The sequence below is a fragment of the Haemaphysalis longicornis genome, unplaced genomic scaffold (assembly GCF_048455015.1).
Source record: "Haemaphysalis longicornis isolate Haplotype H1 unplaced genomic scaffold, Haemaphysalis longicornis Haplotype H1 scaffold_10, whole genome shotgun sequence".
Taxonomy (NCBI): domain Eukaryota; kingdom Metazoa; phylum Arthropoda; class Arachnida; order Ixodida; family Ixodidae; genus Haemaphysalis; species Haemaphysalis longicornis.
The window spans coordinates 33,335,857-33,342,694 of NW_027526204.1; the positions used below are offsets into that span (position 1 = coordinate 33,335,857).

At 51.4% G+C, this 6,838-nt stretch overlaps 1 pseudogene; it reads left to right on the top strand.

Annotated features, from left to right (window-relative positions):
• The first annotated feature begins 2,183 nt into the window (after positions 1-2,183).
• On the top strand, positions 2,184-3,278 carry LOC144157688 (histone H2A-like; annotated as a pseudogene).
• Positions 3,279-6,838: the final 3,560 nt, after the last annotated feature.

Consider the following 6,838-nt stretch of genomic DNA (forward strand, 5'->3'; position numbering starts at 1 on the left):
CGTCTGTTCGCTCTACAGTATATATATACATGTATATATATATCCATGCGACGAGTTGTGAGGACAAGTCGAGAGGAAAATAAATGCGTGCCTACTTTTCTTTACAACCTGATTATCTAGCTACAAAACCTCCCACTGACGTCTTGTGACCTTAGCCCTTAACTCTTTCATTGCCATGCCTATTCAAATGGATCACCGGTTATCGATGATTTATATTCCCTATTTCGACATGTTGTACTCGTTTCTCGTACACCTAATGCGGCCAGTGGTTAGTCTCAGCACAGCACTTTTAGAATAGGTTTAAATTTTCCCACTCCGGCGGCATTCAGAGTTTTGACAGCGTTTTTTGTAAGCGGAGGTGCGTGTGTTTCCGAGGAAGGGGGCGTGACTGCTGCACATGACAAAAACGCATGCCGCTCGGGGTTAGGCTACAAATTACCATAATTTTTTCTGTCAAAAGGCTCCTGGTAAGCCAAGTACCAAATAATGTTGTCAGCTTTGTAATCTGACAGCGTTGAGAGGTGATAATTACTTGAAAATGACACCAGCTATTGACTAGTGATCTTTGGTTCGGCGAAAGGTTTTCTGTTAAATCTTATTTCTGATGGTCCCCCGCATGTCTAGCAAGTATGCCTGGCATTTTCAGCCAGTTTCTAACAGTCTTGGTTTCGTTTTTGCGTTGCGAAAGTCACACTTTGCGCTACTACGCAGTTACCCAACTACACGCTCATTTGCCATGGAACCTCCGTTGCCCACTACTGTGCCTCGAAACAGGCGTGGCACTCGTGCTTCCACTTAACCCACGCCTTGCTTCTGCGATTACAGCTTCAGGTGAAAGTCTAAAGATAACACCGAGTCGGCGGATATCAGTTCAAACGAGGAGAACGCTACCAATCGGCCTTGAACACCGCCAGCTGCTCACCGGCCAGTGTCAGTTTTGTCCGAGGGTATTTTCGGAAGTCTAGTATGACTTCTTAGAAGAGCTGTCTATCCTGATAAAGTCTCCAGCAGCCTTGTAATAGTTTCTTTTCGAAATTGTTAGATGGCACTGCAATGTAGTAGGCTTGCAATGTTGAACTCGCTTCTTAGCACGACGGTGGCTTGGTGAAAGCTTCCTGGGCACGATTCCAGCGCATCGTACCTTATTCCTGCAAGCAGGGCTACCATAGTGAGTCAGAACATGATAATAAACCGCAAATTAAAGTTTTGACTGATAAGTGGTGATCAGAACGTCAACACCCGTCCACCACAGAGTTTGGTTTTCAAATCCAAGCGGATTTTTTCGCATAGCTTGCTTGCCTTCAACATTGTGTTGGTCATAATCATTGACAAGGTGTTTATAAATCACCTGAAGGGTAATTGTGGTCTTTAATGATGTCAAACCACCAGATTTCTTCTAGAGAACCATGGAAAATAGCAAAATTTGAAATAGAGGTTTGGCTTCATCGCAAGGCACGGGCACCACGCGTGCTAACTTTTGCTTTTATATCTGACAAATTGTACCGCGCAACGCAATCTTTTTTCAAGGACGGGTTTTTGAAATGTTTACCTACAAGATGTATATTCTAAATTTTTTTCTACTAGTGGTGGTTCATTATACACAACTTTTTATTTTTTATTTTCTTCGACGCCTGGACAAAAATTTTGAATTTGGTAATTTTTTTCCCAATCATTATTTATGAAACCATTATTAAAACTGGTGTGGTTGGAAAGCGTGTGAAATCGTCGGCATTTTATGTCACTGCAATGTGTGCCTAACCAGTATTTATTGCACAGAAAAATGTTTTGTGAGACCCCTCAAAATTGGTTAATTTCTCGCGGTAAAGAAACAGTTAAAGCAAACCATTATTTTATCGCGGCTTCCGCTTCCACTACGTTGCCCCAGATGCCTTCTTTTTGTGGCGGTCGGTGCCTCGTCACGTGAAGGAATTGCTGATAACTCAAGCAGGCCGATGACGCGTTCGTATATTCCATTTTGTAAACGGAGGCAGCGACGAACATCGACGAGCACGCGATGTTTAAAAAATTACGCCCCATACCACCATATGTGTGATGACTTTCCGATTCAACCGGTCTCGGAAAAAAAAACAATATTGGCCAATAGGAAAACAGGCACGTGACCACTGGCCACTGCTTATAAAATCACAAGCAGCCAGCGTCAGAGCGCTCATTCCTTCGATCGGCCACACCTTTTTTAGGCCACATCCGACTGGGCCTGCATCATGTCAAGCCGGGGCGCGGGAGCGAAGTCGTCGTCCCGGTCGGCGCGGGCGGGCCTGCAGTTCCCTGTAGGGCGCATCCACCGGCTTCTGCGGAAGGGCAACTACACCGACCGCATCGGCGGGGGCGCCCCGGTCTACCTGGCCGCAGTCCTGGAGTACCTTGCGGGCGAGGTTCTCAAGCTGGCCGGCAACGCGGCCAGGGACAACAACAAGGGCGCATCACGTCCCGCCACATTCAGCTGGCCGTGAGGAACGACGAGGACCTGAGCAAGCTGCTCGCCGGCGTTACCATCTCCGAGGGCGGGGTGCTTCCCCACATCCCGGCAGAGCTGCTTCCCAAGAAGTCTTCCCCGCATCGGCGGGGGCGCCCGGTCTACCTGGCCGCAGTCCTGGAGTACCTTAAGGGCGAGGCTCTCAAGCTGGCCGGCAACGCGGCCAGGGACAAGGGCCGCATCACGCCCCGCCACATTCAGCGGGCCGTGAGGAATGACGAGGACCTGAGCAAGCTGCTCGCCGGCGTTACCATCTCCGAGGGCGGGGTGCTTCCCCACATCCCGGCGGAGCTGCTTCCCAAGAAGTCTTCCCCCGGGGCTCCGAGCACCTCCGGCCACCACGGGCGCAAGGACGGCGGCTCGGTCTCCAGCCAGGAGTATTAGCCGTTCGCTGGACGCGGTAATATATTGCAGCGATATGACGACGATGACGAACGGTAACGGTGACGATGACGATAACGGACGATGACGAACTTTAATTTTTATTTTCGGACTGTCGCTTATGTTAGCATCGGGTCGATGCAATCTTAGAGGGGGGTAATGCAGCGAACCATGCATTGGGTTTGTTTATTTGTGTTTTGCTTTTACCGCCCAGCTGCGTCGGTATGTGGTATCTCTGTGCCAAGGGAAGCGCGTGTTCCATTCTTTCTTTCTGTGCCGCATGTGTTATCTGTTCTGATAGGGAGACAATTCCGATCTAACGTGAACAGCCCGGAATAATCTTCTTGGATCTACAATGTTCTCAATGCGAATCGACGGTTCGAGAACCACACGCGCCGAAAGATAAAAAAAACCTGCAGAGCAGACGCCGGGCTGTTCGATTCTGCAACGCTCGCTGAAGCAAGTCATTTTGTTGACCGCTGCTTCGCCGCCTTTGTATCCTTTTGAGTTGTTAGGGCAGCACAAGTTCGCTCCAATAAACTTGTTTCTCCTGCAAGACAACTGCGTCGTCCTTGGCTTCGTGACAATATTGATGTCCCCAGACACAAGTGACTGTGTGTGGATATTTTTTCACCCATGATTGCTGGTGTACCTAAAGGAGTACTGACACCAAATTTTGACGCCCAAAAATGATATCATTGGCTTCAGTAGTTTGTACAGATGCCTCACAGAAACGTTTGCAGCGATCCGAGGCCGGAATCGCATCTAAAATCGATTTTGATTGCCCAGGCCGCGAGCTTTCACAAATCGGCAGCACTAGCGAAATCGCTTTCGGCTTGACGAAACATCGGCCTGCGTGTCTGGCCGGTTCCGGGTGACGTCACATAGTCGTTTTCGGGACCGGAAACGATATCCTGCGCTGCTGTTGTCGGTGGTATTCGTTTGGGCAGGAGACGGGGCGTAGCTGTGTGAGCAATGCTTGTAAACGTTGCGTGTTCGACGTCTTTGCTCTTCAGTTCGTGGCCGGCGCACGTTATTCCCTTGCACTGGTGCCGAAAACCGCGGTGCCGGCACCACGGGGTGCGCGATGTCGACGGGCACCGCGGCGGTGCGCGTCGCCCAGCTCGCCCAAGTTCTGCTATGGCAAGCTCGCGGTATGCGAAGCCTGTCCGAGCAAATCGATGACGACGCCAAGATCCATTATTTTCCACGCGACGACATGCAGCGCTAAACGTGGGCTGAGTTCGTGCACGGCGGCGGCCGCTAGAACTGTCGCCCAAGCCAGCGGGCTGGGGGTTGCACGGGTTGCCTTGGGTGTTGGGAACTTTAGGCTTACTATCGTTGGTATCGTGGCAACCATTTGATCGCTGGTATCTGTACAACTGCGAATGAATATCCCTTACACAACTTTTCACCACACTATCATCCTCTTTTTCGCATACTGGGCTTTATTTTGGCGATAATTGCCGTTTCAGCGATCGGTGACCAAGACATCTGCCGCGGCCTGTTTTGAGTCTAGCGCACAGGTGGCGCCATCTGTCGGCCGCTCGCCGCACCGCTGTGCTGGCAGTGCTGGGTCGGAGCGCCGAACCTCCGCTGCCGGTCAGCGTAGGCTTACCATCGCGGCAAATATCTGAACGCCACTTTTAAATTCAGTGCTGATAACAACCCCTAGCTCAATTTTTCAACACACTAACATCTACTTTCTCGCATGTGGAACTACTTTTTCGCGATCAGATTGATTAGAAGAGTGCCGACAAGCTGTTGCTATCACGGTCTGCACCGGTTCGAGCCGCAGTGATATTAAAAAAGCCCGCCCGCCCGCATCTTCCCACGGGGGGAACACGAGTAAATGCGTCGCATAGGGGTGATTGCATTGCGCGAACGTTGCGTAATTGGGTAGCTTGTGGTTAGCGTTTGGATGTGGTGAGGGTTTACTGCTTGTTGGTGGTACTGCTGCTTCAATCGCTTCTACTTCGCCGACCTCCATGGTGGGGCACGAGTAACGGGGGAGCGAGCGTCGACCAAGGAGCGCAGGTGACTGAATTCCGAGCGGCCGCTCCGCCGCTTATTTGGCCCCGAGGACATACCGTGGCGCCACCTACGAATGACGTCACTTGTTGGACGCCGGGTCGGGTGGTCGTCTGCTACAACCCATTTCCTGTGCGTATGCGGCCGCGTGTGTGTGTGTGTGTCTGTGTCCTCCGCCCCCCCTCCCGCGCTTTTTGTGGATTTGATGCAAACTACCCAAAAAAGTTGTCTGCAACCCGAATAATCCAGGCGAGCAATCAGCGCCTCGCTTTTTCCCGGCGACACCGCCGCGCCCAACAGCTCGTACGCAGCCAGCTAACACCAAGGACGATACAACTGATGCCGAGAAAAGTAGACTGTAAATTCATTGTGAAATACTTGCGACGTGACATGTACGAGGCTGTGTGTGCAAGGAAACACCTTGTAAAAGCGACGGAAGCGCGTCGCTCACTTGTGATCTCACCGCGCCTACGTAGGCGCGCTGAGATCACAAGCACACTGCTCGCCTTGCCTGGTAAATGAATGACTACGTGAGAACGGTGATCGGATTGCTTCGCCGCGCATATGCGCAGTTTGGCTTAAGCAGTGCCTATTACCCCTACAATGTTTTTCAGTCATTCCCGGATTTGATTAACGATCACTGCCGTAGCCTGTACGCTGCACGGCTGATATGTTTACTTTTCGCGACAACTTGTCCGCAATAAATGGTATACGAACGCGAGTTTTCAACGCCTGCGAGCGGGTTTGGCCATGGCTATATTTAGTTTTCATTAGGACTTCGGCTTGGGAATGTATAATTGTAACGTGGGTTCTTTTATGTTTACAGTGAGCTTGCCTTCCTCAGCATCAATGAAACAAACGATTGCTCACAGAAGGCGAGGCTGTGTACGAAGCGAAACACGTCGTTAATGAATTGGGGTAATTGGGAGTTTTAAAATAGGAGAACCGAGCGTTGCCCCCCCCCCCCCCCCAAAGTACGAGTACGAGTTGCCGAACTGGTTTGAGATATTGTCTCGCAAGTTTATTTAGTAAACAAATGCACTGCAACAAATGCAACGTTTTTCCATGAAAACAAACTTTTTTTAAAGAGTTGGTGCAGCTTGCACGAGTGGAGAAAAGGCTGGAAAACGAGCAGAGCTGGGGGTCGCCCTAGCTTCTCCCCGCACTGACAGCAGATCCAAGGAGAGAGGGAGCCGAAAGAGCAAGTCTATGCACGCTGATGATTTGATTTTCATTTTTGTAGGGTTTAACGCGCCGACGCAACGCAGGCGACGAAACGCGCCATAGTGGAGGGCTCCGGATTAAATTTTACCACCTTGGGATCTTTAACGTGCGCCGACATCTCGTACACAGGGGTGTTTTTGCTTTTCGCCTCCATCAGAAAAGCGGCCGCCGCGGCCGGGAATTGAACCCGCGTTCTCGGGCTCAGCAGCGCAAACGTGCCGCGTACGGCGAGCGGTAACCTAAGACTGTCTGTTACCCTCGACATATATTAACCGCCGCCCAGACGCCATCGCCCTCCACCGAGTCAGGCCCGCTCACGTCGCCTCCCTTCGACCCACACGGGGCTTTCCCGCCTCAACAACATTGCCCCGTGATTCCCAAACTCAGCCGACCAAAAACGTCACGTGGTCAACACAACGGCATCCGGCTCTAGGGAGGAGGGGGCATCCCTGCAGTGACCGGTGCGCCACGGGTCCGCCGCTCCTCAGACAACGACGATGAAGGCGGGAGCTCCTCACCTGGCGTGCAAGCCTGCATGACACCGGACGCTCCTCACGAAGCATCTGCTCACGCGAATTTTTTGTCGCTGAAGCCACTGCTTGAAGGTCATGCCCGGCGCCTTACGCCGGGGTAGTTCTTTCCTGGATTTTTTTTCTTTTTGCTAACGCCAACGAAAAAAAAAATCAAGCCTAAACAGGTCTGTGGTCA